General features: G+C 35.9%; 2 protein-coding genes across 6 annotated transcripts in view; one reads left to right on the top strand and one right to left on the bottom strand.

Moving 5' to 3' along the window:
* The window catches only part of RERGL (RERG like), a 160068-nt gene extending 143733 nt beyond the window's left edge, over nt 1–16335 (bottom strand). Inside the window, exons 1-2 of one of the 4 annotated variants that reach the window (XM_082421095.1) lie at nt 4383–16335; nt 3797–3949 (exon numbers count right to left, since the gene is read on the bottom strand). The gene's annotated coding sequence lies outside the window, so the exon portion shown is untranslated. Of the gene's footprint in view, nt 1–3796 lie in introns of all 4 variants that reach the window. The other 3 variants (XM_082421096.1, XM_082421097.1, XM_082421099.1) reach the window with 3 other exon arrangements.
* Nucleotides 1–25140, top strand: part of PIK3C2G (phosphatidylinositol-4-phosphate 3-kinase catalytic subunit type 2 gamma) — a 398571-nt gene that overhangs the window by 21234 nt on the left and 352197 nt on the right. The window lies entirely within an intron of this gene.

Raw genomic sequence — 25140 nt, 5'->3', positions numbered from 1 at the left:
TACTTTATAGCTCATTATTTTCACTTGGTTGGAGCCTCAGACTTGAAGAAGGAAAAAAAGCATCTTTTTCTAACATGCATATAACATTCAAAATTACCTACCTATATGGTTTTTAATACTTTCAGCACCATCCACAGACATATCGCCAGTATCTACCATGGTGACTGATCTAGTAGAATATGTATTCAATAACCTTTTATTTTATGAATAAAAGGACACAAACTCTGATTGCCCCAAAAAAGCAGAACATACACACAGAGGCACAATTTTTTTCTGATCTTAGAGACAGAAAGGTACAGATCTTTCCTATACCTTTCATAAGACTTACCTTAATATTCCCTTTCACTGACTGTTCCCATAGCTGGCCTTTTTACAGGTAGGAAAACAATCAACTTTAGTAAATTGTAATTTTGCTGTTTGTATTAATTTTCATTAATTTGTATTAATTTCCAGTGACTTTGCCAACTATGCATCTTTGCTATTTCAAATTATTTTTAAACTTCTACTTCAGTGTTACCAAATAGTTTTCCACTGCTAAATGTAACAACTGAATAATACATATACTATTTCTTAAAATCATAAAACCATAAGTAGCATCCAAAATAAAAATCAAGACTAAAAACCTTCCTGATATATATTTTGAAAGAACAGTACTTGGCTTGCTAATCTTTATATTTCAATACCATATAATTAGTTTTCACCCCATGCATTAATTTTACAAGTTACTACAAATCAATAATGTCTTATACTAGTTTTCTAAAAGATTACATCAAAATCATTGGCATCAAGAGTGGGTTGTTAAGTTGATCCTTAAACTATAATAATCTTTTTCTGATGAAAAGAGTTGATTCCAACTCTTCCACTTCCTATTTATATAGGAACTCTGCGAGATGTTTACATTCTTTGTGCCTCAATTTCCTCTAAAATGAAGATAATAATAATGCCTATTCAAAAGACTGTCATGAGGCTTATGTTTTGTATGAGGATTAAAGAGGTTAAAAGTAGAAAGCACTTAGGTAGACTAATACCTTGCACATTCTAAGTTAGCACTCAATAAATGTTTGTAAATGTAATTATTAAATTACATTTTTTCTTCCAATTCAGCATTTTCTGGAACATATTCTAAAGGACAATCTTCCAGAAAATATTAATGAGTGTGACTGGAAGAGGTGTGGCCATGTCTGGGCTTTCATTCTTCTGTTAACAGGACATAAAGTTAGGTTCATGGTTCAGTCTGTGCTAATCCTAGTACTTCATCCTGTGCCTACCACCGACCCCTGGGATTTACCCAAAGGATGTGCATACAATTCAAGCTAGTCAATAAAATTCCTGCTTAAAATTTTTAAACGTACGTCATTTGCTATGCAGGAAGAACATGTTTCCCAGAAGCCTCTACCCATATTCCCCATCCTGGAGGAAAAATCCATTTACTGTAGAAAACACAGAAGCCAATATACTGAGAAAGGAAGAGAATCAAGAGAGAGAAAGAGAGGCTTCATTGTGACAGTGTTCACGTCCTCAATTCACATCACATTCCCTCCTGTATTGACTTCTGCCATTTGTGACCAAGAGTCCTGACCAAAACAAAAAAGCTCTTAAGAAGTATCCTGAGTAAATTAGTTTTAAAAGTAATGCAAACTATAGCCCCTTCTTGAAATTCTACAAAGCACACTACGTTATCACAAAGTATAGTAAAGCCTCTATATATCAATACTTCTAGAAGAATTTTTTTAAAAGGCAGGCCTACCTTAGCATAACTCAGCATCTCTCAAACATACCTGGACATTTTTCCTGACAACTTCTTGTAACAAATGACGAACTTGTGTTTCACAGAATAAACCTGTGTTTCACAGTGGTTTTGAGACCACAGATATAGGAGTCTCATGATTCCACATTATAGATCTTTATTCCCTATATAAAGATAGTTGCGGCGAGCGGGGGCTACTCTTCGTTGCAGTGTGCGGGCTTCTCATTGCGGTGGCTTCTCTTGTTGCGGAGCACGGGCTCTAGGCGCACGGGCTTCCATAGTTGTGGCACACAGGCTCAGTAGTTGTGGCACATGGGCTCTAGAGTGCAGGCTCAGTAGTTGTGGCGCATGGGCTTAGTTGCTCCACGGCATGTGGGATCTTCCCGGACCAGGGCTCGAACCCGTGCCCCCTGCATTGGCAGGCGGATTCTTAACCACTGAGCCACCAGGGAAGTCCCCTTGGCAGGCGGATTCTTAACCACTGCACCACCAGGGAAGTGCTCCTTTATTTTGTTTGTTTTTTGCTGTCAGAAACCAAGAAAGAGCTAAAGAGGATTATCCTTAATAATAAGAAAGTCAGGTGCATATTGTGGGGCTGGACAGATACACAAGGACAAAGTGGGGGTGTCCTTATGAGGGACTGACGAGCCTGGCAAACAGTCCCTTCCTGCTCCTGGGCCTCCCCTGGCGGTTTTGAGGAAGAGAGTGTGCAGGTTCCTCTGAGGTGGTCCTTGGCTGGGAGGATTGTAATTCGTACTTAATGGTGCTAAGATTCTTTTTTATCCAAATGACTAACCAGGTGTGCCTACCCCATCTATTAAGTAACCCAATATTTTCTCCATGTCTAACTTAAACTAAAAGTGATATATGCTAGGGTTTGTTCAGGTATTTTCTCTTCTGCTTCTTTGATGTATAAGTCTAAAACTGCTCAATTTCTACACTGTTTTAACTATTGTGTCTTTAAAAGGTGTATTATTTTTCAAATCCCACCAATATTTTTTTCTATCCTTTTCTTTACCATAAGTGCCTTAGAATCAGCTTGTCAATTTCCCAATTAAGGGTTTTGATTAAGTTTATAAATTCTTCCAAAGTTTATTTATATTTTTATAACTTTATACCTTCTCATGTTGAATATTATATCTCCAAATATCCTAACAATTTAACACATTATCCATACATAAACATATCATCTATACATAATAATGCTATTCTCTTTTCTAATGGTTACATCCTCATTTATCTTATTTTATTAGCTAGAAGTCCTAAAATAATTTGATAGAAGGAATAATTATCCTATTCTTGATTTGAAAGAGAAAGCTCATAAGCGTTTCCTCATTAAACAAAATTTGGTTGTTAGTGTGTACAAATTATTTTTTGTATTTTTTAAGTATGTTCTATTCATTCATAGTTCACCATTTAAAAAATCATGAATGGATTAAAAAATTAAATCCAAAAAAGTTTTTTGCTGCTATGATTTATTAATGAACTATTTATTAGAAGATTCAATCTTGGAAAGATGAAAAGGAAAAACATATAAAATATAAGTATAAAATTTAATAATAAATTGAGTTGGTTACAAAATCCCAGAGGTCTCCATTAATTCACCATTAAAAATGTATACATGGGGGGGGACCTTCAAGATGGTGGAGGAGTAAGGCATGCAGATCACCTTCCTCCCCACAAATACATCAAAAATACATCTACATGTGGAATAACTCCTACAGAACACCTACTGAACCCTGGCAGAAGACCTCAGACTGCCCAAAGGCAAGAAACTCCCCACATACCTGGGTAGGGCAAAAGAAAAAAGAAAAAACAGAGACAAAAGAATAGGGACAGGACCTGCACCTCTGGGAGGGAGACGTGAAGGAGGAAAAGTTTCTACACACTAGGAAGCCCCTTCACTGGCGGATGGGGGGTTGGGGGGGAAGCTTCAGAGTCACGGAGGAGAGCGCAGCAACAGGGGTGCAGAGGGCAAAGCGGAGAGATTCCCACACAGAAGATCACTGCCAACCAGCCCTCACCAGCCCAAGAGGCTTGTCTGCTCACCTGCCAGGGCAGGTGGGGGCTGAGAGCTGAGGCTCAGGTTTCGGAGGTCAGACCCCAGGGAGAGGACTGGGGTTGTCTGCATGAACACAGCCTGAAGGGGGCTAGTGCGCCACAGCTAGCAAGGAGGGAGTCGGGGAGAAAGTCTGGACCTACCTAAGAGGCAAGAGACCATTGTTTCAGAGTGTGCTAGGAGAGGGGATTCAGAGCACTGCCTAAATGAGCTCCAGAGATGGGTGCGAGCCACGGCTATCAGCGCGGACCCCAGAGATGGGCATGAAACCCTAAGGCTGCTGCTGCAGCCACCAAGAAGCCTGTGTGCAAGCACAGGTCACTATCGAAACCTCCCCTCCCCAGAGCCTGTGCAGCCCGTCACTGCCAGGGTCCTGAGATCCAAGGACAACTTCCCCAGGAGAACACATGGCAAGCCTCAGGCTGTTGCAACATCATGCCAGCCTCTGCCGTTGCAGGCTCGCTCCGTGTTCCGTACCCCTCCCTCCCCCAACCTGAGTGAGCCAGAGCCCCCTATCAGCATCTATTTAACCCTGTCCTTTCTGGGTGGGGAAACAGACACCCTCAGGAGACCTACATGCAGCGGCAAGACGAAATCCAAAGCTGAACCCCAGGACCTGTGAAAACAAAGAAGAGAAAGGGAAATTTCTCCCAGCACCCTCAGAAGCAGCAGATTAAATCTCCACAACAATTTGAGGTTACCCTGCATCTGTGGAATGCCTGAATAGACAACGAATCATCCCAAAACTGAGGCAGTGGACATTGGTAGCAACTGTAGATTTGGGATTTGCCTTCTGCATCTATTTTTGTTTCTGGTTTTATATTTATCTTAGTTTAGTATTTAGAGCTTATTATCATTGGTAGATTTGTTTATTGATTTTGTTGCTCTCTTCCTTTTTTTTTCTTAATATATTTTTTTTTATCCTTTTTCGCTTTTTGTGAGTGTGTATGTATATGCTTCTTTGTGTGATTTTGTCTGTATAGCTTTGCTTTTACCATTTGTCCTGGGTTCTATCTGTCCGTATTTTTTTTTTTTTAGTATAGTTTTAGCGCTTGTTAACATTGGTGGATTTGTTTTTGGATTCGTTATTCTCTTCTTTCTTTCTTTCTTTTTTATTACTCTTTTATTTTTTTAATGATTTTAAAAATTTTTTTATTTTAATAACAGTTTTATTTTATGTTATTTTATTTCTTTTCTTTTTCCTCCCATTTCTTCTGAGCCATGTGGTTGACAGGGTCTTGGTACTACAGCTGGGTGTCAGGCATGAGCTCTGAGGAAGAAGAGCTGAGTTCAGGGCATTGGACCACCAGAGACCTCCCAGCCCCACATAATCTCAAACAGCAAAATCTCCCAGAGATCTCTATCTCAACACTAAAACCCAGTTCCACTCAATGACCAACAAGCTACAGTGCTGGACACCCTACGCCAAACAACTAGCAAGACAGGAACACAACCCCACCCATTAGCAAGAGGCTGCCTAAAAGCATAATAAGGTCACAGAAACCCAAAAACACACCACCAGATGCAGTCCTGCCCACCAGAAAGAAAAGATCCAGCCTCATCCACCAGAACACAGGCACCAGTGCCCTCCACCAGGAAGCCTACACAACCCACTGAACCAACCTTAGCCACCGGGGGCAGACACCAACAACAACAGGAACAACGAACCTGCAGCCTGCAAAAAGGAGACCCCCAAAACAGTAAGTTAAGCAAAATTAGAAGACAGAGAAAATCACAACAGATGAAGGAGCAAGGTAAAAACCCAGCAGACCAAACAAATGAAGAGGAAATAGGCAGTCTACCTGAAAAAGAATTCAGAGTAATGATAGTAAAGATGATCCAAAAATCTTGTAAATATAATGAAGAACATACAAGAAATGTTTAACAGGACCTAGAAGAACAAAAGAGCAAACAAACAATGATGAACAACACAATAAATGAAATTAAAAATTCTCTAGAAGGAATCATCAGTAGAATAACTGAGGCAGAAGAACGGATAAGTGACCTGGAAGATAAAATAGTGGAAATAACTACCTCAGAGCAGAATAAAGTAAAAAGAAGGAAGAGAATTGAGGACAGTCTCAAAAACCTCTGGGAAAACATTAAACACACCAAAATTCAAATTATAGGGGTCCCAGAAGAAGAAGAGAAAAAGCAAGGGACTGAGAAAATATCTGAAGAGATTATATTGAAAACTTCCCAAACATGGGAAAGGAAATAGTCAACCAAGTCCAGGAAGTTCAGAGAGTCCCACACAAGATAAATCCAAGGAGAAACACGCCAAGACACATATTAATCAAACTATCAAAAATTAAAAACAAAGAAAAAATATTAAAAGCAGCAAGGGAAAAGCAACAAATAACATACAAGAGAATCTGCATAAAGTTAACAGCTGATCTCTCAGCAGAAACTCTGCAAGCCAGAAGGGAGTGGCAGGACATATTTAAACCAATGAAAAGGGAAAAACCTACAACCAAGATTACTCTAACCAGCAAGGATCTCATTCAGATTTGACAGAGAAATTAACCTTTACAGACAAGCAAAAGCTAAGAGAATTCAGCACCACCAAACCAGCTTTAAAACACATGCTAAAGGACCTTCTCTAGGCAGGAAACACAAGAGAAGGAAAAGACCTACAATACAAACCCAAAACAATTAAGAAAATGGTAATAGGTACATACATATCAATAATTACCTTAAACATAAATGGATTAAATGTTCCAACTAAAAGACATAGACTGGCTGAATGCATACAAAAACAAGACATGTATATGTTGTCTACAAGAGACCCACTTCAGACCTAGGGAGACATACAGACTGAAAGTGAGGGGATGGGAAAAGATACTCCATGCAAATGGAAATCAAAAGAAAGCTGGAGTAGCAATTCTCATATCAGAACAAATAGACTTTAAAATAAAGAGTATTACAAGAGACAAAGAAGGACACTACATAATGATCAAGGGATCAATCCAAGAAGAAGATATAACAATTGTAAATATTTATGCACCCAACATAGGAGCACGTCAATATATAAGGCAAATGCTAACAGCCATGAAAGGGGAAATCAACAGTAACACAATCATAGTAGGGGACTTTAACACCCCACTTTCACCAATGGGCAGATCATCCAAAATGAACATAAAGAGGGAAATACAAGCTTTAAATGATACATAAAACAAGATGGACTTAATTGATATTAATACGACATTCCATCCAAAAACAACAGGATACACATTCTTCTCAAGTGCTCATGGAACATTCTACAAGATAGAACGTATCTTGGGTCACAAATCAAGCCTTGGTAAATTTAAGAAAATTGAAATCATATCAAGTATCTTTTCCAACCACAACGCAACGAGACTAGATATCAATTACAGAAAAAAATCTAAAAACTACAAACACATGGAGGCTAAACAATACACTACTAAATAACCAAGACATCACTGAAGAAATCAAAAAATACCTACAAACAAATGACAATGAAAACACAATGACCCAAAACCTATGGGATGCAGCAAAAGCAGTTCTAAGAGGGAAGTTTATAGCAATACATACTACCTCAAGAAACAAGAAACGTCTCAAATAAACAACCTAACCTTATACCTAAAGCAGTTAGAGAAAGAAGAAAAAAAGCCCAAAGTTAGCAGAAGGAAAGAAATCATAGAGATCAGATCAGAAATAAATGAAAAAGAAATGAAGGAAATGAGAGGAAAGGTCAATAGAACGAAAAGCTGGTTCTTTGAGAAGATAAACGAAATTGATAAACCATTAGACAGACTCATCAATAAAAAAAGGGAGAAGACTTAAATCAACAGAATTAGAAATGAAAAAGGAGAAATAAGAACTGACACTGCAGAAATACAAAGGCTCATGAGAGATTACTACAAGCAACTATATGCCAATAAAATGAACAACCTGGAAGAAATGCATAAATTTTTAGAAAAGCACAAACTTCTGAGACTGAACCAGGAAGAAATAGAAAATATAAACAGACCAATCACAAGCACTGAAATTGAAACTGTGATTAAAAATCTTCCAGCAAACAAAAGCCCAAGACCAGATGGCTTCACAGGCGAATTCTATCAAACATTTAGAGAAGAGCTGACACCTATCCTTCTCAAACTCTTCCAAAATATAGCAGAGGGAGGAACACTCCCAAACTCATTCTACAAGGCCACCATCACCGTGATACCAAAACCAGACAAAGATGTCACAAAAAGAAAACTACAGGCCAATATCACTGATGAACATAGATGCAAAAATCCTCAACAAAATACTAGCAACCAGAATCCAACAGCACATTAAAATGATCATACACCATGATCAAGTGGGGTTTATCCCAGGAATGCAAGGATTCTTCAATATATGCAAATCAATTAATGTGATAAACCATATTAACAAATTGGAGAAAAACCATATGATCATCTCAATAGATGCAGGAAAAGCTTTTGACAAAATTCAACACCCATTTATAATAAAAACCCTCCAGAAAGTAGGCACAGAGGGAACTTACCTCAACATAATAAAGGCCATATATGACAAACACAGAGCCAACATCATTCTCAAAGGTGAAAAACTGAAACCATTTCCACTAAGATCATGAAAAAGACAAGGTTGCCCACTCTCACCACTATTATTCAACATAGTTTTGAAAGTTTTAGCCACAGCAATCAGAGAAGAAAAAGGAAAAAAAAGGAATCCAAATTGGAAAAGAAGAAATAAAACTGTCACTGTTTGCAGATGACATGGTACTATACATAAAGAATCCTAAAGATGCTACCCGAAAACTACTAGAGCTAATCAATGAATTTGGTAGAGTAGCAGGATACAAAATTAATTCAGAGAAATCTCTTGCATTCCTATACACTAGTGATGAAAAATCTGAAAGAGAAATTAAGGAAACACTCCCATTTACCACTGCAACAAAAAGAATAAAACACCTAGTAATAAACCTACCTAAAGAGACAAAAGAGCTGTATGCAGCAAACTATAAGACACTGATGAAAGAAATAAAGATGATACAAACAGATGGAGAGATATACCATGTTCTTGGAATGGAAGAATTAACATTGTGAAAATGACTATACTGCCCAAAGCAATCTCCAGATTCAATGTAATCCTTATCAAACTACCAACGGCATTTTTCACAGAACTAGAACAAAAAATTTCACATTTTGTATGGAAACACAAAAGACCCCGAATAGCCAAAGCAATCTTGAGAAAGAAAAACAGAATTGGAGGAATAAGGCACCAGGACTTCAGACTATACTACAAAGTTACAGTAATCAAGACAGTATGGTATTGGCACAAAAACAGAAATATAGATCAATGGAACAGGATAGAAAGCCCAGAGATAAACCCACACACATATGGTCACCTTATTTTTGATAAAGGAAGCAAGAATATACAGTGGAGAAAAGTCAGCCTCTTCAATAAGTGGTGCTGTGTAAACTGGACAGCTACATGTTAAAGAATGGAATTAGAACACTCCCTAACACCATACACAAAAATAAACTGAAAACGGATTAAAGACCTAAATGTAAGGGCAGACACTATAAAACTCTTAGAGGAAAACATAGGTAGAATGCTCTATGACATAAATCACAGCAAGATCCTTTTTGATCCACCTTCTAGAGAAATGGAAATAAAAACAAAAATAAACAAATGGGACCTAATGAAACTTAAAAGCTTTGCACAGCAAAGGAAACCATAAACAAGACGAAAAGATAACACTCAGAATAGGAGAAAATATATGCAAACGAAGCAACTGACAAAGGATTAATCTCCAAAATGTACAGGCAGCTCATGCAGCTCAATTAGAAAAAAAACAACCCAATCCAAAAATGGGCAGAAGACCTAAATAGACATTTCTCCATAGAAGATATACAGATTGCCAACAAACACATGAAAGGATGCTCAACATCACTAATCATTAGAGAAATGCAAATCAAAACTACAATGAGGTATCACCTCACACCAGTCAGAATGACCATCATCAAAAAATCTACAAACAATAAATGCTGGAGAGGGTGTAGAGAAAAGGGAACCCTCTTGCACTATCGGTGGGAATGTAAATTGATACAGCCACTATAGAGAACAGTGTGGAGGTTGCTTAAAAAACTAAAAATAGAACTACCATGCGACCCAGCAATCCTACTACTGGGCATATACCCTGAGAAAACCATAATTCGAAAAGAGTCATGTACTACAGTGTTCACTGCAGCTCTATTTACAATAGCCAGGATATGGAAGCAATCTAAGTATCCACTGACAGATGAATGGATAAAGAAGATGTGGCACATATATACAATGGAATATTACTCAGCCATAAAAGAAACGAAATGGAGTTATTTGTAGTGAGGGGGATGGACCTAGAGTCTGTCATACAAAGTGAAGTAAGTCAGAAAGAGAAAAACAAATACCATATTCTAACACATATATATGGAATCTAAAACAAAAAAAAATGGTTCTGAAGAACATAGGGGCAGGAAAGGAATAAAGATGCAGACGTAGAGAATGGACTTGAGGACACGGGGAGGGGGAAGGGTAAGCTGGGACGAAGTGAGGGAGTGGCATGGACATATATACACTACCAAATGTAAAATAGATAGCTAGTGGGAAGCAGCTGCATAGCACAGGGAGATCAGCTCGGTGCTTTGTGTCCACCGAGAGGGGTGGGATAGGGAGGGTGGGAGGGAGACGTAAGAGGGAGGAGATATGGGGATATATGTATATGTATAGCTGATTCACTTTGTTATACAGCAGAAACTAACACACCATTGTAAAGCAATTATACTCTAATAAAGATGTTAAAAAAAGTATACACACAACACACTTTTATTTAACACATAAATGTCCACATCTATTATAACGTCTCTAGAAATTGCAATAAGATCATCTTGATGCTTTTTTTTACCCTATATTCTGTTTTCTGATACTAGATACTTACTTTGCCTATTCTGCTTCATTGCATGTGTGTGTGTGTGTGTGTGAGTGTGTATTTCTGTGCTTGAGTTATATGCTTGGCAACACTTTTCTCTTAACTTTGCTTTGATACTTTTCATGTTTCTGTTACAAAAACCACACAACTAAAAATTACACATCTGGATAATGTTTTTTATTCCAATTAACTATTTATACTACTGTCATTAGAAATGCCACTGATCTTACTTGCCTTATTCTGGTTTTTATTCTTAATACATACTTTTCCCATTTTCCTGATGAGTATAATGCAAATGTTACCAAATTTTGATTCTTCTGGTGGTTTGGAAGTTATACACGCTGCTCTTCTTCAACTAATAAGTCTCTGCGACACATTACAATTATATATTTGTACAAATAATTATAAATGAATTTATTTTTTCTTAATCACTGTTGAAAAGGAAATAGCATACTTTAATCCCCTTTCTTCTTTTAAGGCAGAAAATTTAGCATGCCTTTCAGTTTTGGAATGGTCTATGATTTCTCATCTAGCTTATTAATACCAAATAATTTTTGCAATTATTATATTTAAAATTATGCTTTTAATAATTATTTAGACTAAGTCAACATTAGCTGATTTATTAAAAATTTTTAATAGATCTTTATTGGAGTATAATTGCTTCACAATACTGTTTTAGTTTCTATTGCACAACACAGAGAATCAGCCATATGCATACACATGTCCCCATATCTCCTCCCTCTTGAGCTTCCCTCCCATCCTCCCTATGCTACCCCTCTAGGTCATCGCAAAGTACCGAGCCAATCTCCCCGTGTTAATACCTACTCTTGGGTCCCTAATCTTGAGTTCTTATTTTTGATTAAAATTTTGTCAACTGGTGAACCTTTTCCATTAGAAGGGTACAAAGATTTCTGAGCACTTACATACATGCAAATATGTTTTAGCTGTTTTCACATATAAATGGCAAACTGAATGACTGACATAAAACATATTTACTCTCAAAACTACGTAGCTACTGTCCCCTTGTCCTGGGACAGTTAGTGTTTAAAAGTGAAGTCTATGTCCAGACTAACTTTATTTTTTTTCCCTCCTCTTCCCCTACTCCTTTAAAAAGTTTACATATTTCCTTAATTTTTCCTGGTTGCATGTGTGTCATATATGTATTCAGGTTTCATATGCATATGCAGAGCTTTATTCAGCCCAGTTAGATTTTTTTTGGCAATCTTCAATGTTACCTCTGTTTCATTTCAATATATGATGTCAGATGTCCTTTCTTTGACTTTTGCAATTTCAAGAGTACCTCTCATTCATTTCTATCACTAGTTCCTTTTCCTCTGTATTCATAGAGTGGTTCTCAATGTTCATCTCAAAATTTCATTTTCTGCTTTGTCAATTCTGCTTTTAATGAATATTTGAAATGTGTCACTGAATTTTTAGTTTCTTTACATCTTAGTAGCTCATTAAGCCCCATTTTTATTAACATATCCCTTTTATCCATTTCCTCCATATCTTTATTCTTCATTTTATTGTTATATTATTTAAAATTTTATTTTTATATCTTATTTCACTGAACACATTTCTTAATTTTATAAAAACAAAAATGCTTATGTTTTTATAAAATTTACTTAGGTGTACTATAGCATATATTTTTCAAAAATGACTTGTGTCTTGTCAGTCATTTTACTTCTTGCAGAATATTTTCACATCTCTAATTTGATTTTTTTCCAACTACTCATCCTTTAGGAATGAAGATTCTCTCCACTGATTACTCATAAATAATGTTTGTAGCTTCTTCTGGTTACTCTCGTTTTCCTGGTTGCTGTTAAAACACGTTTCTCAGATTTTTAGCTAGAGCAATGGTAAATGTGAACAGACTTAGTCTAATTACTGGTCACTGGCAGTCACTTAATTTCTCTAAATTCTGTACTTCACCAGTCTTGCTTCTGTGGTCTAGTTGACTACTTTGAGAAGCATTTTTCTAGGTAATTCTAAACAATGTATAGTTCTGTTGCCAGAGTGGTCTACCTTTGTACTTTCTTATGGCACTTTCTTTTCTCACATTCTCAGATGCAGCAAACCAAATGCTTAGCCACTGTAGACTCTGAATATTTTGCATTAATACAAATTTTAGTCTTAGAAAACATGTAGAAAGGGGGATGGTGAAGTGGCCCTGCCTGCAGATACCCTTCTTTGGGTGGTGGGGAGAGTTGATCTGACACTAGATTTCCGAGTCAGGCAGTAGCAGGGTAATTGGTCATCTCCTTAACACTGTTCAGACTGGGAGATTTATTCTTCTTCAGATAATAAAGCAAGTCATATCCTTAAGATAATAAAGAAAGTGCCATCCAGTTTTTGTTTTTTTTTTCCTTCTATTTCAGATTGATCTGCTTTGTCTTACATATGGTAAAAATTTGGGTAATCAAATGAATGGTTGCCAGTCTTTGTTGCTGGCAATGTTATACAATGAATAGACTTTGTTTTTTCATTTTTTTTAGTATTTGGTTAATTTTTTAAGTCACACACTACCAGCCAGATTCCATTTAAAGAAAGTCAACTGGACTTATTTTAAAAACCTCAATGTATTTTATTATTATCATTATTCTAAGATTAGGGAACTGAACTCATTTACTAAGCTCACAGTCTATCAACCAGCTTTCGTTTTTTATAATTTACAAGCTTTTTCAGGTTGTTTTAAAGTTTTCTGATTTTGCCTGTCTGTTTTTTTCATTCAGCCTTTACACACTAATTCATTTAATTCTTACACTATGTTGATTTTTAGATGCATTCCTATTGCTGTAGCTCTTATGCAGTGAATCATATGACGTACACCTTTCAGATGTATGTTTTATTTATTTTTTAAATTGAAGTATAGTTGATTTACAATGTTGTGCTAGTTTCAGGTGTACAGCAAAGTGATTCAGTGATACTTGGTGTGTATTCAGTGTGTATTCATTGATACACACATATATCTATATTCTTTTTCATATTCTTTTTCATTATAGGTTATTACAAGATATTGAATATAGTTCCCTGTGCTATACAGTAGGTCCTTGTTGTTTATCTATATTATATAGAGTAGTGTGTTTATGGTAATCCCAAACTCCTAATTTATCCCTCCTCCCCTTTTCCCTTTGGTAACTATGAATTTGTTTTCTATGTTGGTGAGTCTGTTTCTGTTTTGTAAATAAGTTCATTTGTATCATTTTTTTAGATTCCACATATAAGTAATATCATGTGATTTGTCTTTGTCTGACTTACTTCACTTAGTATGATAATCTCTAGGTCCAACTACATTGCTGCAGATAGCTTTATTTCATTCTTTTTTATGGTTGAGTAATATTACTTTGTGTGTGTGTGTGTGTATGTATATATACATATATACATACACACACACACACACACACATTTTCTTTATCCATTCACCTGTCGATTGACACTTAGGTTGCTTCCATGTCTTGGCTCTTGTAAATAGTGCTGCTATGAACACTGGGGGGCCTGTGTCTTTTCAAGTTAAGAGTTTTCATCTTTTCTGGATATATATCCAGGAGTGGGATTGCTGGATCATACGGTATCTTAATTTTTAGTTTTTTAAGCAACCTCCATATTGGTCTCCATAGTGGCGGCACCACAGATATATATGTTTTAAATGATGAAAATAAAACATGGTCATTCAAACCATGTATATATTAGCCATATATCTGACAGGAATGCCTTGTCGTATATCTCACTGCATGAGCTGGTACAATAAACATGTCCTTAGAAGCACTGAAGTTACCAATATATTCATATTATCATTGGTTTCTCCTACACTTGGCTTATAAAAAATTTCTGGGATCTTTCTCTAACTCATATTCAAATCAAATTCATCATATCAATGACTTTGTCAAAGATTCAGTTAAAACCTAGATTTCTTGTGAACTTATACCTTGTGCTAATGATTGCTAAGTATCATTAAGCAGAAATCTCTTCGTGTCTGTGATATTTTGAATATTTAATTCACCCAGAAGTTTAAATTTATTCAGTGAAAAACACGGACACGTTTCTAGCTACTAGAATAGGATAGATACCACGTGGCGTGCATGCCTCCTCCCCCTCCTGCATCCACGCCAACTGCAGTAATGGAGCATCATTGCTCCCTGAGTTTTGCTCAGCTGCACAATTCTCAAACCATGTCCTGAAAAGCCACTACCAGGTAATGAGATTTCACTTATGAGATACTATTTACCACTTCAGTTTCAGACCCATATTAGGGTTCCCCCGAAGAAGAAACTGTTATTGACTTGTTTCTGATAGTTATTTCCATTCTCAGTCAAATATAACAGAAAGAATAATCTTTTGCATGTATGGAAAATTTTGTAAATTATATTAGTATAAAACAATGAAGCAACTCATATTCTAAACCGGTAACTCTGATATGCCTCAAGTTATTTACTAAAAACATACTAATATTTGTTGTTATTTTAAAAAATTAAATATTTAAATTAAACAGATAATTTTAAGAACTAGAGCTGAACTGATTAACTAATGTTTTGTATTCCATATCTCCTCAAAGTAAAAGGAGTGACAGAAATCCCAACTTGTAAAATGTGCAGTGGGAGGTGTTTGTCCAGTTGAGATTTAATCTATGCAAGACGTATTGTTGATTTCTTTAGCCCTCTTCACTTCCTTTTCCGAAAGGGAACCCTGGCTCTCCAAGGACTCTGCTTCTTTGTAGCTCTCCTGTGGAAGCTGTTCATTCTCTCATGCCCCTCATACCAAGGAACAGGAGGCAAGGACAACCAGGGTTCAATAACATCTTGCTCTCCTACCGGTGTCCCTTCTACTTACTGACATCCTCTGACCTTGTTCCTCCACATCCATTAAGGACTTTTACTCCTAGTTGCACCTGGTTCAGCATCTTCATTTCCCATTCCAACTCCAGGCCTCCCAGAGAACTTCAAGTTCTCCATTATTTCTTCCTTTTAGTAATACAACGTCCGTGTTTCTTCTGGTCTCCTGGCAACACAATAAGGAACTACATTTCCCAGCCTTCCTTACAGGTATATATTCAGGCCAATGTATGTGAGCAGAAGTGATATGTGCAACTTCATAATCAGGTTCTTGAAAGGAAGTCACTTGTCTTTCACTTCTTTCCCTCTTACCAGGACCAGAAGTGGACAAAGTGAAGTGATAGTGGCTTATAGTTCCTCTTCCTACCTTTCAGGTTATTTTGTACTTTTTCTTTTTAGATTCATTCATTAAATATTGGTTTTCTCCCAAACTGGGATTCAAGTGGGATTCACTGGATAGCAAGAAATCAAGCTATCTATTCCTTTTAAAAAATTTATGATATTACCAACTACATAAAACAAATGTATAGCTTAATGTACTATTATAAATTGAACAACCTTCTAACCACCCTCCATGTCAAGAGATAAACCTTTCCTGCCCTCCAAAAGCCCTCCATTCCCCCCTTACAATACTTTTCCTCTCCCCAAGAACAATAGCTCTTCTGATGTCACTTCTGTACTTTTCTATGTAGTTTCATCATTCAAGTGTGTATCCCTAAAGTGCATGGCTTTGTTTTACCTTCTTTTTTTGGGGGGGGGGGGTTTACAGTCTTTTTCAATTGATGTATTTCATCCCCATTTCTTTTTTTTCCCTTCTAATTTATTTGTTGAAGAAGCCAGCTTATTTTTCTGTATCAATTTCCATCCTGATTTAGTTTAACATGTTTCCTCTACCCTGTGTTTCTTGTGCATGGTGATTGGATCTAGAAGCTTAATCAGATAGATTAAGGTTAGATTTTTTGGCAAGACTTCTTCATTGTAGTTTTGAATTCTTTATCAGAAAGCACAAAATGCTGGCTGCTCCACTTTTTGTGATGTTAGCAACCACCAATGCTTGATGCCTAGATTTTATAATTCATGACTTACTGTAAAATATTGATAACCCAACTTCATCATTCTTTCTTTACTTATGTTTTGCAATACTTGTACAAAGAGAAACTTTTCCTCATCTATTACTTAGTTATCCAGGGTTCATTTCATATAAAAAAGACAAAACATGTTTTATTGTGTATTTTATTAACCCTGTGTTGTACAAAGGCAATTAATTAATTGTACATGTGCATGTGTATCATTATGAATTCATGCATTTAACATGTTTGATATGTTTTCATCCATTTCAGTTTATTATACTTTTAGGCCAATGTGAGCCTTTTCAAGCTGGCGCTCAACTTCTATTGGTGCATCCTTGTATTCTGTGATAGCTTCCTTATTAACTAAAATAATAGGATATCTTATGCTCATCTTACATTAGCTGTCCTTTTCTCAAAATCAGGTGGTACTCCAAGTAGGCTTCTTTCTTTTAGGAGGAAGTGGTATTTCAAACAGTCTGGATGGTAGGGATGCTCACTGCTATTAAGATGGGCATTATTTCTAGGCCTTTCCAAGGAAAAAAGCTATGGATAGATAATTATAGATTTTTTTTAAAACCTGATGAGTTCATTCTGATACTTTCAGGTATAATTTTATACTACTAAGAATACTGGTTCTTAAGGGCACTGGGGATGCCAGAATTACTCATTTGCTTTACCTAGCATTACATACAAGTATTCTAAGGATAACAATTCTAACACAATCACCCATATGATTAATAAAAAGTTTTCAAAAAATGTGTATATGTTCTCTTCATTTCCCCTGCCTTTTATTAAAGCTGAACCCTATCTACATTTTCAGTGCAGACAGCCATATTAAACTGTCTCCATATCCCTCATCTATTTCAGTTCTTCAAGAAAATATGTATATATTCAATATACATTGATAATCTTAATGTTGATGTATCTCTGTCATTTTGATTATCTGAAGCTTATTCTCCAGTAGCTGATTAGTAAATAGTCCATAAAAACAATATTCCCTAAGTTCTTGCGTGGCCATGGCAGTTTGAGGAATTTTAATTTGGAAGTCAGTTTAAGTGAACACATATTCTTGGTTCACAATTTCTTTTCTTGTATATCTTAAAAATGTAACTCAATTTTCTTCCGGCACAAGGTGTTGCTGCCAAAAATTCTGATGACAATTCTCTTTTCCATTAGGTTACAAGACTATGTTAGTCTTTTCACTGCTCTAACTGAGTAGCTAGTACTCTGTTCCCAGCAGAGTACCTTTTCACGTCTTCACCTTTCTACCATCTTCTTCATCTTGCTTCTTCTGGATTCCACAGTTTCTTTATCTCATTTTTCCTATTCTTGTTTTTCTTTCTTCTTATTTTTCTCCTTGACTTTTCACAAATAATAGTCTCTGTCTGGAAAACAAAGGACCTCCTCTTCCTTGTCCCAAACCTGTCTGGAAAACTGCTACTCTTCCTTCTATCAGTTTAGGAATCTTCTCTTCCTGAAACCTTACCCAACTCACTTTGATAAACTGCAATTGTCTTTTCCTAATGCTATTGCTTAAAGGTTTAATGTAAAGGATTTCTCTGAAAACCAAATAAATTATCGAAAATAACTCTCTAACTTACCCATTCATTACTAATAGAAAATTCAATAACAGAGACTCAAATAGGGGATGGGGACCTACATATTGGTTGCAGTAGAAAAAGAAAACAGCAGCCACTACTGCTTCGATCACATAAAAATTCTCATAGTCCTGATTTTTCAGAATAGATTTGTCTGACAATAGGTGAAGCACTGTTGGTTCTTCCCAAATACCACTAGGCTGCGTTTATGGAGCCCCCAGGATTGGGTCTGAGGACCTCCTCCCTTAAGAGTTGATGTCATATTCCTTGACTGTCTATGTCCTCCCCTGAAACAGGTTTCATTCCCACTAGATCATTTCCCCCAAAGTTGTTACATCAGAGCTGGAGGCTGACTTTCCATTGTCATATTTACTCCTAAGACACATTCAGAGGAACTGAATGAATTACTGTTTCAACTGCTTTATCATGTTTAGGGCTGAACACTTAACAATACTTAGGAATCAAAGTATTCTTGAAACCAGGTTTCAATGACCTGCATAAAATTAGCTCTGATATATTGCACATTCTAAACAAGAACATACCCAATACATAAACCTTAAATGTCCTTCATGAATTTTACTTCTGCTTTTTCTAAGGCAAAATAATCTTAACAATGTCCTATATGAAATTCCCCCAAACAAAATGAAGACTGCATCTGTTAAAGTCATTGTCATATAATACCGTATTATAAATTTATGTCTGTGAAGTACTTGAGGGCAAGAGCTGTGCTTTATCATTTTTATATTCCCAGTGTTTTGCACAGTACTTGACACAAAATATTTTAAAATAGGTATTGAATAAATAAATGTGCAAATGAGTAAATAGAGGTATGAATAAATGAATTGATTTATTCAGGTCAATATCTCTCAAACATAAGCATAAGTGACAGCTTCAAATTTTCCATATACCAAGAGCTTTAGGCAGTCTAATAGGAAGTGAGTCTTCTATAGGATTATACATGATTAAGAACATGTCAATTGTTTGCACAAAAAGGCACCTGATAGAGACGCCTCGGAAATTAATGTTTTTCCCAAGCATCTCTTGTTTGCACCTAGGTGAAAATAATTAGAGATCATGAAAATAATATGTTTACCTTACCACTTAATTCCAAATTAGAAATGGAAAAAGTAAGCTAGTGCAAATTTTATACATAATATGGATTAATTATATATACATTTCATTAAATTATATAAACACTATATATATATATATATATATATATATATATATATATATATACAGTTGTGCTCATCTCTGTATTCATTCAGCAAATTGAGCTGAAGAAGATCATACTTATGTCTATCTAAAATATGAGTGTCTGCATGATACATAAAATTGGCTCAGAAGATGGAGAGATGGGAATTTCAGGCCATGTGTCCAACTCAGAGTCTTCTCAGGACCCAGCTTAGCTGCTATAGATATATGGACTTACCCTCCACCTTACCGAAATACAGACGGTTTAGTTTGATTAGACTTTGACATGGCTTATGTTGGCATGATCTTTACCTCCCAGGACATTAATATATATTGTAAAAACTAGTCAGTTTTCAATGCCTACAACTTGTTATATGAAGAAAAAGATCATTTTTCTTCAATCTCATAATCTACTCCTTTCACACTCTTCTCATCTCACCCCTGCAGATATACTTATTCAGTAATGTAGCCAGGACTTTTTGGATCAAGAACAGACATTTTCAGAAAAGTTCTTTGTTCTTTTGTAAAATAAACATTTTTTGTTCCCATTCTGAACATTGGGGCTATTTGGATGATATCTGCAACTTAGTAGATTTAGAAAGTGGAAGCAGCTGGCAGGGGCTGCCCTTTCTCTGATAGGTACCCAAATTTTGTCTCTACTTTTTCTTTGAAGACAATTGAGCAATTAACCCTCAATAAAAACAGATCTTTTGAAAGCGGAACTGAATAGAAAGTTATAAGCTATTGCAGAATACTAAGTTGTCATTACTAACACCTTTTAAACATCCCTGTTCGAATTTAGCTGAATTGACCAACAAAGAATGGAGGAGTGTTTTTGTGTGGTCTGCTATCCTTCTACTAGCCCCTGATTTTCCAGTCCATTCAGGAAGCAGATTCCAGTTTTCATGTTGTATTGATTTTCTATTGCCACTGTAACAAATGATCACAAACTTAGTTACTTAAAACAACACAAATTATTATCGTATAATTCTGTAGGCCAGAAATACAACAGAAGTCTCACTGTGCTAAAATCAAGGTGATATAAGGGCTGTGTTCCTTTCTCGACGCTTCTAGGGGGAAATCCATTCCCTTGCCCTTTCTAGCTTCTAGAGGCTGCTCACATTCCTTGGCTCATGGCCCCCTTTCTCCATCTTTAAAGCCAGTAAAAGCAGGTTGAGTCCTCCCTGAATCTCTCTCTGACCTCTTCTGCCTCCTTTTCTAGTTTTAAGGATCCTTGTGATTATACTGAGCCTATTCAAATAGTTTCCTATTTTAAGGTAAGTTGACTAGGAAACTTAAATCCATTTACAACCTCAATTCTTCTTTGTCACTTAATCTAACATAGTCACAGGTTCCAAGGATTAAGATATGGGAATATTTGGGGGGGGCATTATTCTGCTTACCACACAGATTTTTTTCTATACTTTTGCAGAGTCTTATTTAAATCAGGAACCAATAGCCATGCCCTCTCAATTATGACATATTTGCTACCATGTTGTATGTATAGTTCTGCCTCAAAGTCAAGGTATATGACTTTTACTATTTCATGCATTACTTCATAATGCAGAGTGCACACATTTACCAGCTAGCACTAAATCACATTTTTGTTTGTTTATAAACTAAGAAATAGTCTAGCTTCTAGATTGTGATGGTAAAGAGAAGACGTAAAATTATTAGAAATCCCTTAAAATCACCAAATTTAATATTGAAAAAAATGAATCTGGATTGTTTTATTACATTTTCAATATGAATAAGTATTTCTTATTCATTATAATGAGATTTCTTTCAGACAGGCCTCTAACCCATTTCAAGTAACAGTGCTGCAAGAAATGCATGGAAAAATATTATTATTAATAAAAATTTTAAAGTTTTCAACTCTTTTCAGCAAAGATAGTTTGAGTTGAGTTAATGCTGTATTTCAGTACCTAAATTCAGGCATGTTCTAGATGTCATATTAGTATGGCGTTATCACCCAAATGCTGTCTTTAATTCCTGTTTAAAACAAATCTGTGAACACAAACCCTCAGACCTTGGGTAAGTTGATTCACCTTTCTGTGCCTCAGTTTCCGCATTTGTTAAACGGCAGTAATAATATCACAGGTTGAGACGATATGTTAATATATGTAAACATGTTCGTGTATATAGAGCAGTAGCTCAGAGCAGGTGCTCAAAAAATGTTAAGTATCATTATTATTAATAACAAGGTGGTATAGCTTAAGTGAATCTTTAATTTCAGCATTAGACCATTCATACTTCATTTAAAGACCTCCTTTATGGCTCTGGACAATTTTAAAATTAATTTAAAAACACTCAGTTCTCTTGAAACCACAAAAAATTTAAAATTAATTTAAAAACACTCAGTTCTCTTGAAACCACAAAAAATTTAAAAGTCAATATAAGATAGCCATATGTACTGTATTTAAGCTAAGCCAGAGCAGGTTAGGCTAAGGAAGACTGGAACAGGATATTAACTACGGTCGTCAGAGTAAAGTCACACCTGCTGACAAATTCTGAGTTCCATGACAGAGATAGATGAAAGAGTATAATTTGCTATAATGAAGCAGAGCTTTCACTACTAACGTGGAGGGGAAAAAATGGCAATTCCTGAAAAAGGGATTATGGCTAGATAATGTATCTACGTGACCCATGGATTAGAATAGTTTGGAGTAACATTTTATACATTAATTTTCTAGTTAACACTTCTTTTTTTTTTAAATATCTTTAATGGAGTATAATTGCTTTACAATGGTGTGTTAGATTCTGCTTAACAACAAAGTGAATCAGCTATACATATACATATATCCCCATATCTCCTCCCTCTTGCTTCTCCCTCCCACCCTCCCTATCCCACCCCTCTAGATGGTCACAAAGCACAGAGCTGATCTCCCTGTGCTATGTGGCTGCTTCCCACTAGCTATCTATTTTACATTTGGTAGTGTATATATGTCCATGTCACTCTCTCACTTCGTCCCAGCTTACCCTTCCCCCTTAAGTCCATTCTCTCATCTGCATCTTTATTCCTGTCCTGCCCCCAAGTTCTTCAGAACTTTTTTTTTTTTTTAGATTCCATATATATATGTTAGCATACGGTATTTGTTTCTCTCTTTCTGACTTACTTCACTCTGTATGACAGACTCTAGGTCCATCAACCTCACCACAAATAACTCAATTTCGGTTTTTTTATGGCTGAGTGATATTCCATTGTATATATGTGCCACATCTTCTTTATCCATTCATCTGTCGATGGACACTTAGGTTGCTTCCATGTCCTGGCTACTGTAAACAGAGCTTCAATGAACATTGTGGTACATGACTCTTTTTGAATTATGGTTTTCTCAGGGTATATGCCCAGTAGTGGGATTGCTGGGTCATATGGTAGTTCTATTTTTAGTCTTTTTAAGGAACCTCCATACTGTTCTCCATAGTGGCTGTACCAATTTACATTCCCACCAACAGTGCAAGAGGGTTCCCTTTTCTCCACACCCTCTGCAGCATTTATTGTTTGTAGATTTTTTGATGATGGTCATTCTGACTGGTGTGAGGTGATACCTCATTGTACTTTTGATTTGCATTTCTCTAATGATTAGTGATGTTGAGCATCCTTTCATGTGTTTGATGGCAATCTGTATATCTCCTTTGGAGAAATGTCTCTTTAGGTCTTCTGCCCATTTTCGGATTGGGTTGTTTGTTTTTTTGATATTGAGCTGCTTGTAAATATTGGAGATTAATCCTTTGTCAGTTGCTTCATTTGCAAATATTTTCTCCCATTCTGAGGGTTGTCTTTTCATCTTGTTTATGATTTCCTTTGCTGTGCAAAAGCTTTTAAGTTTCATTACGTGTCATTTGTTTATTTTTCTTTTTTATTTCCATTTCTCTAGGAGATGGGTGAAAAAATATCTAGCTGTGAATCATGTCATAGAGTGTTCTGCCTATGTTTTCCTCTAAGAGTTTTATAGTGTCTGGCCTTACATTTAGGTCTTTAATCCGTTTTGAATTTATTTTTGTGTATGGTGTTAGGGAGTATTCTAATTTCATTCTTTTACATGTAGCTGTCCAGTTTTCCCAGCACCACTTATTGAAGAGGCTATCTTTTCTCCATTGTATATTCTTGCCTCTTTTATCAAAAATAGGGTGACCATATGTGCGTGGGTTTACCTCTGGGCTTTCTCTCCTGTTCCATTGATCTATATTTCTGTTTTTGTGCCAGTACCATACTGTCTTGATTACTTTAGTTTTGTAGTACAGTCTGAAGTCAGGAAGCCTGATTTCTCCAGCTCTGTTTTTCTTTCTCAAGATTGCTTTGGCTATTCGGGTTCTTTTGTGTTTCCATACAAATTGTGAAATTTTTTGTTCTAGTTCTGTGAAAAATGCTAGTGGTAGTTTGATAGCGATTGCACTGAATCTGGAGATTGCTTTGGGCAGTATAGTCATTTTCACAATTTTGATTCTTCCATTCCAAGAACATGGTATATCTCTCCATCTGTTTGTATCAACTTTAATTTCTTTCATCAGTGTTTTGTAGTTTTCTGCATACAGGTCTTTTGTCTCCTTAGGTAGGTTTATTCCTAGGTATTTTATTCCCTTTGTTACAGTGGTAAATGGGAGTGTTTCCTTAATTTCTATTTCAGATTTTTCACCATTAGTGTATAGGAATGCAAGAGATTTCTGTGCATTAATTTTGTATCCTGTTACTTTACCAGATTCATTGGTTAGCTCTAGTAGTTTTCTGGTAGCATCTTTAGGATTCTCTATGTATAGTATCATGTCATCTGCAAACAGTGACAGCTTTACTTCTTCTTTTCCGATTTGGATTCCTTTTTTTTTTCTTTTTCTTCTCTGATTGCTGTGGCTAAAACTTCCAAAACTGTGTTAAATAATCGTGGTGAGAGTGGACAACCTTGTCTTTTTCCTGATCTTAGAGGAAATGGTTTCAGTTTTTCAACATTGAGAATGATGTTGGCTGTGGGTTTGGCATATATGGCCTTTATTATGTTGAGGTAAGTTCCCTCTATGCCTACTTCCTGGAGTGTTTTTATCATAAATGGGTGTTGAATTTTGTCAAAAGCTTTTTCTGCATCTATTGAGATGATCATATGGTTTTTCTCCTTCAGTTTGTTAATATGGTTTATCACACTGATTGATTTGCATATATTGAAGAATCCTTGCATTCCTGGGATAAATCCCACTTGATCATGGTGTAGTATCCTTTTAATGTGCTGTTGGATTCTGTTTGCTAATATTTTGTTGAGGATTTTTGCATCTATGTTCATCAGTGATATTGGCTTGTAGTTTCCTTCTTTTTGACATCTTTGTCTGGTTTTGGTATCAGGGTGATGATGGGTTCGTAGAACGTGTTTGAGAGTGTTCCTCCCTCTGCTATATTTCCTTCTATACACATTTTATTTACATCTCTTGAAAATCTTTCTCAAACCTATCAATTTCCTGAGTTAAGTATAATAAATCTAATTCACTTATTTCTCAGGTGATCATGAGTTTTAAGTAAAATTTTGGTGCCAATATAATAAAAATGAATTGCCATTGTAAAACACATTGATAGGAAATAATATTTGATAGATAACAATTATCATAATTATCCTTTAAAATGTTTTTGTCTTTAACAGACATACAATTGTTAAGTGAATTATTAAATCCATAAAATGACACAAATACTTTTCAATTTTATTGTCTTATAATTCTATTATA

Source organism: Balaenoptera physalus, assembly GCF_965194825.1.
Source record: "Balaenoptera physalus genome assembly, chromosome: 13".
NCBI lineage: Eukaryota > Metazoa > Chordata > Mammalia > Artiodactyla > Balaenopteridae > Balaenoptera > Balaenoptera physalus.
Note: the sequence above shows the minus strand (reverse complement) of the source record. Positions and strands in the feature narration are given on the sequence as shown.